This window comes from Capricornis sumatraensis, chromosome 3 (genome assembly GCF_032405125.1).
Source record: "Capricornis sumatraensis isolate serow.1 chromosome 3, serow.2, whole genome shotgun sequence".
Taxonomy (NCBI): Eukaryota; Metazoa; Chordata; class Mammalia; order Artiodactyla; family Bovidae; genus Capricornis; species Capricornis sumatraensis.
This window is the reverse complement of record NC_091071.1, coordinates 96735319-96749105: the sequence shown is the minus strand read 5'-3', so window position 1 is coordinate 96749105 and position 13787 is coordinate 96735319. Positions and strand designations below refer to the sequence as shown.

The following is a 13787-nucleotide window of genomic DNA, read 5'->3' as shown; positions in this document are numbered from 1 at the left end:
TAAGAATTAAAGGAGAAAACTTTAACTACTGATTCATCTTAAATTTTTTAAGCTTGACTTATAATTTTAAAATTTATATATGAGATACCACACAATTAAGCTGATTCTCCCATCTATGGACACAGGCTGTTTCCAATTTTTCACTATAATAAAATGAAATCATAGATATGTAAATATGCAGTTCAGTTCAGTTGCTCAGTCGTGTCCGACTCTTTGCGACCCCATGAATCGCAGCACACCAGGCCTCCCTGTCCGTCACCAACTCCCGGAGTTCACTCAGACTCACATCCATCGAGTCAGTGATGCCATCCAGCCATCTCATCTTCTGTCGTCCCCTTCTCCTCCTGCCCCCAATCCCTCTCAGCATCAGAGTCTTTTCCAGTGAGTCAACTCTTCCCATGAGGTGGCCAAAGTATTAACAAGAAAAAAAAAAAGGGTTGCTCTATAGTGTTAATGGGAAGAAAATCAGGTAATAAAATAGCATTTAGAGTTTACTGTCTTTTTTTTTAGTTAAAAAAATGCAATATCAAATAAATGTTTTATTAAAGCACTTGTTTCAGTGAACTGCTGGTATCTGAAAATGCAGACATCTATCTCATCTCTCTATCAAGGCTGAGTTTCTGCAGAGTGGAAAGTGCTTATTCATATACACTCTACAAATATCTGTTGAATGAAACAAATTATTTTCCACTTCTAGAATGTGCAAGACAATGATTAAGTTCCAGTTTTGTACAAAAATATGTTCTGCTTTCCTCTGAGTGATTCATTTTAAAATTTTAATGACATGTTAATATGAGAATATACTTTTGAAAAATTACTCTACAAAGAAAGTTTAGCATTAAAAATGACACAGCTTTACAACTTTTGCAAATTTCTTTCATGTTTAACCTAACAGAGGACAGCTGGATTCTCTTATCTGCTTCTACATACAATCTGTTGTGATACCTGCTTTGACTGAACTACATGAAAACAGCCCCACACAAGTATGCAGTGAGAAAAAAGGAAGTATATAGTACTATTAATATCATTTTCAGAGAATTATGGAGGTTCTTTGATACTACACCAAAACTTGATAAGTAGACGAGTTTGTGGGCTAGCTATAATATGAAATTGAATATCACATAAGCTTTCTGTATTCTGTTACAGGCTTTCTATAAGGGTCTTTTACCATAATTTTGGGATATTGATCACTTTGAAAATTTTGTTTCATTGAGTTATTGTTGTCCAGTCACCCAGTCATGTCCAATTCTTTGCAAGCCCATGGTCTCCCTGTCCCTCACATTCTCCTGATTTTTGCCCAAGTTCATGTCCACTGAGTTATATAAACATTGAAGATCCTGAGATAACACCACACCAGGTCTCCCTGTCCCTCACATTCTCCTGATTTTTGCCCAAGTTCATGTCCATTGAGTTATATAAACATTGAAGATCCTGAGATAACACCACAGCAAAAATTCACATTCATAATAACATCACCACCCATCCCATTGGAAAACTCTTAAAGTAACGAGAAGCTGACAAGAACCCAGCAGCTGATGTAAGAATTCTAAAATTTTAATTTTCCGTAGAAAGTTAAAATTTTATCATCAGCAACAAATATTGTCAATTGTTTTTCCCTGAACAAAAGATCACTTTATTCATTTTCAAGAAAATGACTGCCAGATATCTAAGTCTAAATAATCATGGTTTGTCTGGTATTCGATCTTTCAAGCAAAAATGATATTTCATGTAAAATATGGCTAATTCAGCTTGCAACTCAAAGGAATACTTAAGGGTTTTCCTTGAGATAAAATACTCTGGATATACAGCAGAAGTGCCTTTTGCATATTTCCTATCTCATCATATATAGAGAGAGAGTATAAAACCATCACATATGAAATATCAAACATATATAAAATACTCAAACATCATATATAGAATATTAAAACAATACACTCAAGGATCAAGATTTAATAAAACTAATAATTTTTACTGCTTCATTAAGGACACTCAAGTAAAATTGGCTTTTTTGAGTTTTTGTTTTGGTTTTTTTTTAAACCATGAATGCATAGCAGTGAAGAATATGATGATTACTAGTAGAGTCTGGTGTCACCGACATTTAATATCTACTAAGATATTCAGTTTTACCTACTACTATTTACTATTTACCTACTAAGTGAACTCCAGGAGTTGGTGATGGACAGGGAGGCCTGGCATGCTGCAATTCATGGGGTCGCAAAGAGTCAGACACGACCGAGTGACTGAACTGAACTGAACTGATTTTACCTACTACCTACTACTACTAGTATCAGCAGAGCAAATGTAAAAACAGTGGAAAAGGAAACAGTTAGTATTACCATAAAGATAATTTTAACCTAATGGATCGCCCAAAAGGGTCCCAGTGACTGACCAACAGGCTTACATATCACAACCTTGCGGACTATTTCTGTCTTAAGAAAACACTGAAAGCTAATGAATGATAACTTGCCATCTTCAAATCCATAGTAAATGCCCTCCAACATAAAAAACACACTAAATACCTGTATAAATTATTTCTTTTTAACTCAAAATTCGTCCAATTTGTTCTGAAAGTGAAACAATAATATAAATAACAGTAGTGATTAACATGTAATGACCTCTGACAGGTATTATGCCATTTAATCCTCGTAACTCTATCAATTCTCTGACCTTCATGTCACAGATGAGGAAGCCTGAAGTGCAGAGAACTAAAGCCACACTTCCAAAGTGTCAATAATTACCAGTATTTATGGATTCTGGCTTTACTTGTGGCTCAGCTGGTAAAGAATCCACCTGTGATGCTGGGAAGATCCCCTGGAGAAGGGAAAGGCTACCCACTCCATTATTCTGGCCTGGAGAATTTCATGGACTGTAAACTCCATGGGGTCACAGAGTCGGACACGACTAAGTGGCTTTAACTCCAATACTTTGGCCACCTCATGTGAAGAGTTGACTCATTGGAAAAGACCCTGATGCTGGGAGGGATCGCGGGTAGGAGAAGGGGATGACAGAGGATGAGATGGCTGGATGGCATCACCAACTCAATGGACGTGAGTTTGGGTGAACTCCGGGAGTTGGTGATGGACAGGGAGGCCTGGTGTGCTGCGATTCATGGGGTCGCGAAGAGTCGGACACGACTCGACTGAACTGAACTGAACTGAACTGAAGCAGCTTCCACTTTTACTTTAAGTATTTTTCCTACCTCATATTAGTCTTAACAACCTTTTTATTATCCCCTTTTCCCTTAACTCTTTATACTTTAATACCATTTTACAGATGAAACTTGTAATCAAAAAAGTAAAGTATCCTGCCCAAGGTGACCCAACCATTAGATCACCTATATTTAAATCCAAGTCTGTCTCACTCCTAAGAGTGCAGTACACATTCTGCTTTCCTATACCAATTATCAACAAAGCCTTTGCATATAAACAGACTGATGAGTAAAAAAGTCTTACATAGTTTTAAACAAGACAACTGAGCAAGGCCTCTATTTGTAAAAATTCTTGCTAACTGACTATTTCTGTCACAAAGTAGAACAAAGTCTACTTCCCTTTAAAATAGTATATGATCCAGATAAATAGTTCACTAATTCACATTATTAGACACTTAGCTGTGAACAGGACACTGAATCAATACAGATAAGCTTTCTCTTAAAAAAAAATACTCAATACACTCAGGTGATATTATTCCAGTATGACAGATGAAAAACCTGAAACCCAGAGAAGTAACTAACTTCCCCCAAAGACAAGCTGTTCACAAATGGTACAGTCAAAATCAGTCTGGACTGACCCTGAAGCCTAAACTGTTCAATTACATGGCCTGCATATATTAAAGCAGGCAATGACCTAGGAATTGTTCTCAAGGTCTGTATACAGAGCTTGGTGAAATCATAACAACTCTCACCAAGGCAATCAACATATGAATCATCTTGCATCTCAAAGATGAAGAGATGAAAAGGAAGCTGGTGCATGCTGAAAATAAAAAGCCATGTTCTAAGGTGCTTTCAGTAAAGCATCTATAGGTAATGTTGAAGAAAGGAATAAAATTCAGTTACAGTAATGTTGAAGAAATAAAATTCAGTTACAGTAATGTTGAGGAAAGAAAGAAAATTCAGTTACAGAGGTGTCAGATGGCATACATCTCTGTGGCTAAAATAAGCCTACTTCTGTTTAAAAACAAAACAACAACAAAAAAAGGCCTAGAGGAGAGCCACAGGCTATCTACAGAGTGCACAACAACTTTCAGATGCCAGGAACCCAGGAATGCTGCAAACCTCAGTAAACGGCAATGGAAATCATTACCCTAAGACACTAAAACTCCAATCAATCAGAAAAATTTTACTTTCAAGTTATAATTTGCAAAAGTCAAGGGTTATGGCCCAATGTCTGTTTCTATTTCAAGGGCTTACAGTACGAACTATTGCTTAATATTAAACCCCAACGTGGAAAAGAATAGAATCAAGGTTTAATCCAGTTCAATTCACCTTCACAACTTGTTGTAAGAACTTGCACAAATATAAACATCTTGAGCTTGGACAGAGGAATGTGGCTTTAATTTCAAACCAATTGTATTCTCAAGGAGTCCCCACACACACTTGACATTTGACAGGAAGGTGACAAAATGGAAGGCTGTGGTATACCACCTAAAAGGGCAGGCATTACAGGCAAGAGATGAACAATTACACTTGTCACAGAATACCATATTCCGGATTCCCTCTGTGGCAAAGATTTTTTTAAAAAAAACCTACAGAGCAAACCTTACCTCCTCCACCAATGATTCCCAGCATGACCAAAAAGAATCAGAATCTAGTAATGTAAAACCAGCTGACAGATATATAGAAAAAAAAAAAATCAAGATTGAGGTCATGTCCCTTGTCATGCATCATTTACACTAAGGATTCCCTCACTTATCTGAATTAATTTCATGTACCTCATTTCATTCAGATAATTGAAGTTTTCCTCTTAAGAGTTGTAAAGTGTTTACCTCAACATAATTAGTAAACTGTCCACTTAAAAATACCACTACAAAAATTACCACCCCCCTCCTCTCTACACTACACATATACTTCACTATCATTAAAAGTATGACATTTTGGCCTTCACGGAAAATTTAGTTCAAAATTCTTCTTTAAAAATTAGCACAAGAAATTCTACAAGAAAAGTTATGGTCATTACCTTTTTAATAACTGTCTGCATTACTTGTTACAGACATGGTAATTTGGATACTCAATACATGACTACTGTTCTGAAGCCAAATTAAAGGTTTTAGACTACTAAAGAGTTTGATGACTTGCCTCAATACAATAACTGGGATTGTACAGAGAACAAAATCAAAGAGGTCTCTTTTTCATGAGCAGGCATTTAAGGGTGTTTTAACGAGAATTTACTCTACAGTATATAATTACTAATGAACAAAAATAGGGCCATTAAATTCACTTCTTTATAGTGCCATAAAACTTCTATTTATAAGAAATATAAAAAATATACATTTAATCAAACTCAAGAAAACTCTAAGTGTGCAACACCTAACAATACATAGTAAAAATTATATACTTTTTCTTCTTAAATAAATGTCCTGCCAGATGACTATGACTAATTTTGTATGTGGATATGCTTATAATTTAAAATACACACTCTCTGGTACTAATGATGGCAATGAAATGTCTGAACTTCTTATACGAATTCTCAATTTCTATATGAACACTGGTTTCCAATACTGATAACAAACTTACTGTTGATTACATCCAATCGATATTTGTATATTGTCTATCACCTGCCTATGTGTCAGGTACTGCAGTAAGTGCTAAGGACACTGTCAGGAACAGCACAAATTCAGTCCCAACACTCAAGGAATATAGAGTCTACAAGGAAAGAAAGAATGAAAAAACACACTATGGGAAACCTGGTGGAATAACAGATATTTGGTCAAATGAAAGCTCAAAACTGCGAGAAGATCTGGGTAGAAAATCAAACACTTGAAAATAATTAGCTACCACTAAAATTCTATAAAAATAAACCAGTAAGTAACTCAGCTAAGAAGGCAGAGAACCAAGAGCAGAACAGTCAGGAAGTAATGAGTATGTGACCAGGGTGTTCTAGTATCAGATGCAAATGAAAAGCTGACCCTCAAAAAAGCTGAAATTATAGCAGCCAAAGAGCCCAGCTCTCAGCTGTCCTGTTCTCAGTATCTGACAAGTCAGTCTGGTGAATGTGAGCCTAAGAAGCAAAATCAAACCATTCTGACTCTGCTAGCTATGTCACGGTTGAAGCAGGACCCCAACCACCCACCATGGATAAGACGAGGCCCCAGTTCCAAGGGAAGAGAGGACAGCAAGGAGACAGAGATGGTTAAGCAGGAGAGTTCTTGAGCAGGCTCAAGACAAGGTTCAAGTCCGCAGAGGATACAAAATACACAAAAGAATAATACAAGAAACACATCAACTCTATGGACTATTCAATAGCAAGGAAAGACTGTGGAATTGCTTTACTTTTAAAAATAAATACTCAAAATTATATTCTTAAATTTAAAAGCCTTAAGTGTGACCTTCAAGAGTGGGAGAAAAGGACTAGACATTCTTACTAATTCTTACCAATTGCCTGATTCTATAACCTAACTCCATCTAAATCTGTATTTATAGTCTACATGCTTTACACATACTTCCCCAAGATGTTTATGGCATATGTTTCAAAACTCCTGATGAGCAAAAGCGTTTTTCAAAATGAGAATCTCATACTCAAACTGAGTATGTGCAAAGGATGTGAGAAGACATCATATCTCAGTAAGCAATGGGTGCTCAGGGCACTGGAATAATTCCAGACTTCACTTCCTGAAGAGGCTGAGGATCTTAAGGTATTTTCAGTCTTAAAAATCAGTTCAAAAACTGGGTAGAAAAGACAGAACGAGGAGTGGACAAGCCAGGTAGCCTGGTTCTGACATAGGAACCAGCAATGATAGAAGAGGAATTATCTGCTCCCTATAAATTAAGCACCACCATACTTTACTACTGGAGGAGGAAATGGCTACCCATTCTAGTATTCTTCCCTGGAGAATTCCATGGACAGAGGAGTTCACGGGGTCACAAAGAGTCAGACACGACTTGAGCAACAAACACATACGCAACACATACATACACTCTACAACGGTTTTTAGTAACAGTGCAGGAGAGAGGAAAAAGGTGCATGTAGTCCAAAGATGATGTCCCTGTGAAGACTATTATTTATATAACTCAATATATTCAAACAGAAATAACACTATGGAAACAGCATTGCATTTGCCCAAACATCATTTGCCAAGGCTATTCAACTGGTGGAGTGGTGGTACTTTCCAAAAGAAATGCTTGAAAATTTTCCTCACTTTTTTAAATAAACAAAACATTATAATAATCTATGAAAGAAAGAAAATATAAGTCTAAGAGAAAAAATATATAGTGCGGTCTTGGTTTTTTGGTTTTTGTTTTTGTTTGGGGTTTTTGCTTTATTTTTTCAGTATATCCATCATGAAGCACATTATATCAGCCAAAAACTGTTTAAAGTATCATTTAAAGACAGCTTGTAAAAGCAGTCTGAACTCTGAAAGTCATGTTGCTTCCAGGAGTCTATATACTGAAAAATATATCTTTATAAAGTGAAACGAAGGTGGCCTTAAAATGTGGCCTATGATAACAACTAGGATCATTCAATTAACAATTTTCAAACTTTGCTCCAGTAGAAAAACTGCATTATTTTAGCTCTACGTGGTGTCCTATCAAAAAGTTTAAGTAACACGGTGTTTCCCCAATTTCACAGTGGATAACGTATATTAAAGAATAAAATTCTCAATGTTAAGCTTTTTCCTCAAATTTTCTAAAATATTATTAGATATATGTTACCTCTTTCAGTATTGGAATTAAGCCTAACAGAGTATCTGATTCAACACAAAAACAGAAATGAGATATTTCAAGTTTATAATATCATCATTCATGACTTCCAGACACTCTGCTACCTTCTTAAGTTTGATTAAGCCCAACAAAACCACAAGCATTTACAAAGGACCTATTACACTTGACATGAAGCATACACAGATGAATAAAACACAGTCCATCTTACAGGAAGCCCCCACCAGGGAAAGCGCACACAAGCCAAAAAGTCTCTACTAAATGCCTGCAGTAAACACAGGAGTGGGAGATGCAAAGAATTCACCCCAGGCCAGCAAGAACTTCCAGACTTCTGCGTTGAGGACCACTAAGAAAAGGGATGCTGAGGATGCTGGAATTCAATGCCTACATGCGTACAGACCTTTCTTCTTTATTATATCAAGGTTACATACATCATAACTCTAGGATTCTTGAAATGCCAATCTCCTGGAATTGACACAGACTACCTGAATCAAGAATATGAATAAACATTCTTGAAATGAAAATAGTTACTAAATTTAAACAAACTGGAAATTGTTTCAACTGGTAAAAATGTAAACACTCCTTAAATATAATTTGTATCTAATGAGTCCAAATCACAAACTAAGGCCTATACTCAAAATATGGGGAAAAAATTAAAAGTTAGTAATTATTTGGCTTTTAAGACATCAAAATCAAAACAAATTTTGGTACAAAAATATCCACTGGGGAGGTCTAAAGTGTCTACTTAAGTGTTCAGTTAAACCAACTAGTTCTCTTTAGTTCATGTTAAATCTCTTCAGGGAATGTGGATTACTTTCTCTCTGCAAAATAATGACGCTGAATTAAGTTAATAATAAATAACTAATAATCAGCTGCTGAAGTTCCTCACAAACAGAAAATTCTGTACTTCTGCCGTCCGTGAAATTAAGACGTCAACATGGTTTCAAAACAAGAGTAAAGAAGCCTTAATTTCTCAAAGTGGTAATGCTATAAACATCAGTTTCCTACCTTATCTCAGTATCAAGGTTCAGATTTTACCTATCCAGTTTTCAAGTTCGTCAAAGAAAGTTTCATGATTCAAAGGGTATTCCTCCCACCCTCTATACTAAAACTGTTTCTTTAAAACAAGATCCTAAGGAAAATGCATAATGAAAGGCAGTGCGAGCTGAGGAGACTATTCCACATCAAACCTGGAACGCACTAACTAAAATTCAGTATTGCACTTTGTATGTGAGTTCCTACATGAAACTCCCGCCATGCTTTAGTTTAAGGTTAAACAGGTTAATAGAATCCAATAAAATGGCTCTATTGAATTATACTGGATTTCTTTGCAGCAGCTCCTTTACCTGACCATTCTGTTGAGCTTTAAAATCAACTTCAGGGGTAGCACCCAGGAACCAAGGCGAGCCACGGCTCACGGGGGCTGCACTCTGCAACCCACCTCATGTGGAAAATCACCGTCAACGCACGTTTTCCACTTCAAACTGTGATACGGTGGAGGAAAAAGTGCATAGCCTTCTCTTTGAACCTCCCATCACACTGCCTCCAGGCGCTAACTTAAGAATTATCTCGAAGATAATCTAATGCAGTACAGTTCTCAGAAGACTCTATAAAGTTGCCTTCGCCAGAGAAGAGAGGGGGGGAAAAAAACCTCGCCCGTAAAGGTTAAATTACTATAGTACTGCAACTTCGCTGTTGGGTACGTGTCTGGATTTACAAGATTAATTCCGGGGCCATTTCCACCAGTACAAACTGCCTGGATCCCGATTAAAACAAAGTGTATGCTGGATCCTCATAGGAGACAAGTGGCGGGGGTGCGCAGAGTGAGTGAGGTCGTAAGTCTCTGCAGACTAAGTAAGGGGCTCCTGAGGTCAGGAAAGTGAGGGCACTAATTGGGCCAGATGGAAAGGGTCCTTCAGGCAGGCCTGCGGGCGCGCGGCGCGAAAGACCACCGGCCCGGCAGTCTCAAGATCGGCGAGGAGGGCCTACGGCCGAGCCCGGGAACCTGGCCTCTTCCCAGCCAGAAGGCGACGCGCCTCCACCCACTCCCGCGGCAGAGCGAAGAGGCGGCAGCGGCGCGCCGAGCAGCCGGCCCGCAGAAAACGCAGAACCCAAGAAAAGGGAGTCAGAAAATGGCCAGTGCGCAGCAGGACTGAGACGCAGCAGCCCGGGTGCCCGGCGGACCGCGGCACCGCCAGCGCAGCGCGTGCGCCCGGGAAGCACACCGCCCGCGAGGCCCTCAGCTCCGCCCCCCCCTCCCCCGGCTCCCTGCGCCGCCGCCGCCGCCGCCGCCGCCAAAACCCCTCTGGGAACTCCGAGCCGCGCGGTCCCGCGAGGCGGGCGCCTTGGAGCGGAGGGGAGGGGCTGCGCTCCCCGCCTCCCCGCCGGCCCGCGCGGCTCCCCAGCCCGGAGCCTACTCACCTCCTCCTCCTCCTCCTAGTCTCTCCCTCCTGGCCACCGGCGCGGCCCAGCCGGCGACGCGCTGACGCCGGGCCCCTCCCCCGCGGCCGCCGCCGCCGCCGCCGCCGCCGCCGCCGCCGCCCCGCCCGGCCCGCGGCCGCAGCGGCCTCGGGGCGCGTCAGGCGCATGCCCCGCCCACTGGGTCCGCCCACGCGCTCAAGACTCCGCCTCCAGCGCTGCCAGGACGCTGCCCGTCCCTGACTCAGCGGCCGCTCCCGCCCTCTGGAGAATACCACATACGGGCTCTCGACCCCCGCACCTCTTTACCTGTTCACTGCCCGAGGACCTCGCTTTGCCGCCCACCTCCCCACCTTTCCCATCTCTGGGTCGCACCCCTGTCTTCCCCTTGAGGTTTTTAGTACTCTTTCCTCAACCCCTAGTCTGGTTGTAAGCTCTCATGCCTTCTTTGCTTTCTAGAAGATCTCTGCTCACTAGGTCAGCCTCAGTTTGCAGTTTCTTGCCAGTCCCTTCCCTCCTGGTCCCCGTTCCTCTCCCCTCCCTGCTGGAGCCTCAGGGTCCCCGTACGCACTGGACTTCTCCCCTGCCACCGCTACCTGCTGTGCAGCTCGCACTTCCTGAGCGCCTGCTCTGCCAGCGCGGTCTAATTTCCCTCCCTCTGGTCACGTCGGAACCCTGTGAAAAGGCTCGCTTCTTCCTTTACCTACATTTTGAGCGTCTTTTCTGTTCTGACTACTCCAAATACTTCAGATGCAGTGTAGGAGTTAAACAAATGCATGTGCGCTACCCCACTCACCTGAAGAGTCTCTGAAGTAGTTAAAATTCACAAAACTGGGTCTTCCTTGGTTGTCCAGTTGCTAAGACTTGGTCCTTCCAGTGCAGGGGGCTTGGATTCGATTCCTGATCAGGAAACTAGATCTGGCATGCAGAAAGTAAAAAAGGATCCTGAATGCCACAATGATGAGGAAAGATACCAATTACCACAACTAAGACCCAGTGCAGCCAATAAAGTATTAAAAAAAAAAAAAAATTCACAAACCTGAGCAATAGCAGTGATGCCACTTAGACTTGCATGGGTTCCCTCCAGTCTTTTTCTGTGCAATAATGTATTAAATGACACAATTCCTGTTGGGGATTAAAGTTCACACATTTTGCCTGTTACTTTCTCTGCGATCTAACCTCACTTTAGCTCTTTTATTTATAAAATTCATATTCAGTAGAAGAGCACCAGGATCTTTTAGATCTCCTGTTTTCTTACCTGTAAAAGGAGGAATGTGTTTCTTCCACGTTTCAATTTCTGTGATTCCGAATCAAAGGGTTTTGTATTTGGAAAGCGCTTGTGGGTTAAATGAGTTAGAAAAAGGCAAAACATGCAAGTGTAACTAGAACTCCGGTAACTTCATTTTAAAAACTGCAACTTGGAAGAGTTGGACAGTGATGTGGAAATGAATTAAACATAACAAAATGAGGCAAACTGATTAGGCCTTTGGAAGCAACATCCACAAGTTGCTTTAAATTATGTGAGTAAACATTATTATTCTTAAATTGAAGAGTAAAAACTATCTTCCATTCTAAACAAAATCCAGGCTCTATGTAGACCCTTGAAGTTTAAAACCATTGTTGAACTGAACAACAGCATTATAAGCATTTGAAAGCCTAATCAACCATCTGTCCATCCCCTTTAACACAAATTGGGAAACAGAAAACTATAAATGCCAAAAGCTGAAAGTGAGTGTTCCTAAAAACACATAAAATAGTAAATCCTATCCATGGAACAAGTACAAGAAGAACCCCAAAGGCTATGGCTGCCATTTCATTGCTCTGGAAATCCAGTCTTAGAATGTTATAATTAACTTATCAAGTCTTTATCATCTGGAGTCTAATCTTTTCATTTTACAGTTGAAGAACTGACATCCAGAATGGGTAAATACTTCCTCAGTATTCCCCAGAGTAATTGGAAACAAAGCCAGAATTCAAACTCAGATCTTCTGACTCACATATCTGCCAGCATCTGGGTTATAGTAACTAGTCACAAAAAGTTATTACACATCAGAAGTCTTTGACTCTGCAGTTTTTCCTACATGGCCTAAGTGATGTATGAAATTATACATGGCGTTAACTAGGAAAGTATTGCTATCAGAGGTCATTTTGTCCCACTGATTTCAACAATTCCTTTTGCATAAGCTCCATCTCACCTGGTCAGGGTTCATCTTTGTTCCAAGTAATTCTGGCCAGGACACTGGGGTCATGTCACAGCCAAACACATTCATCCTTGGAGGTGCCAAGAGCTGTGCATGATTGTAAGTATTATGAAGTCCCTATTGCCAAGAAAATTACAACATTACTAGGCAAATAAAATATGAAACATAAAGTAATAAATAATTCATAATTAATAACAAAGGATTCAATTATAAAATCCAAATCTTAAATTGGAAATTAACCATGTAGATTAAGGGAAGCCTTCTTAAAAGACAACAAAGGAAAATGTAAAATCTGCATTTGGTTTATAGGAAAAAGGTAAAGGAAATTGCTTGAACAAAGGCACTGGGGAAAAAATAAGCACGCTAACAATGGGGAAAAGTTAGGAGATCAGATGAATCAAAAGAGGAACTTCATTTTGGAAACAATAGAAAACAAAGGTGAAATGATAGGGTAGAATCATTGATAGAGAACCTGAATTTGAGCCTGAATAATTTAGGTTTGATCTAATGGAATATCATTTTGAATTTGGCAGAGGGAGAGGAGTGAAAAATGAAACAGGAGACCATTTGTTAGATTCTGAAGTAGCAAGTGGAATTTAAATATCAATGATAGACATAAATGTGGCTAAGGCAAAGACTTGGGTTTAGGGATTATAATAAGGAATCAAAGATCAGTAAGAAGTTCAAGATGACTTTAGGGTAGTGGTGTGTCTGTAATAGTATACATAGACCTTACCCCTTAGAATTGAAAGATCATCAGGCTTCAAATGGTACATACAGGCTCTCAGTTGCTAGAAAAGGAAGAAAAAATTTTCCCAAGGTATACCTTCCTATTCATCACATCCTCATTTCAGAAAAGTTTAGTTTGCTACTCAAATTAGAAGGTAAGAAAAAAAAAAATCTCTCACCCTGTCGTGGGTCCTTTGCTATTTTATGGTCGACCTATTTCTATTTCCATTTCAGCCCCACTGATGTAAAAGTGCTCAGTAGTACAGTGTATAATGTCACACTTGGAAATAAATCAATAAGTGTTTGTTAAATACATACCAAGTGCTGTTCAGCACTCTGCTAGCCTGGAGAGCTGGAAAAGTATAAAAAGGACCTCTGCTTTTCATAAGCTTATAATCTGCTTGGATAAAGAAGGTCGACACACCTGACACAATAGAGAATACATTCCATGGATGGGGATAGCAACCTGGAGGGACTGTAAAGTGTGCTTATACAGAAATAGTGGGAAACAGAGTTGAATGAATTGTAAATGATATCATGGATACGATTCATCATTTAACAAGTTTTCA

At 39.7% G+C, this 13787-nt stretch overlaps 1 protein-coding gene across 1 annotated transcript in view; it reads right to left on the bottom strand.

The window, feature by feature from the left end:
* GTDC1 (glycosyltransferase like domain containing 1) overlaps positions 1 to 10331 on the bottom strand; it is a 433716-nt gene extending 423385 nt beyond the window's left edge. The window contains exon 1 of the mRNA XM_068967892.1: positions 10292 to 10331. The gene's annotated coding sequence lies outside the window, so the exon portion shown is untranslated. The remainder of the gene's footprint in view (positions 1 to 10291) is intronic.
* Between the last annotated feature and the right edge of the window lie 3456 nt (positions 10332 to 13787).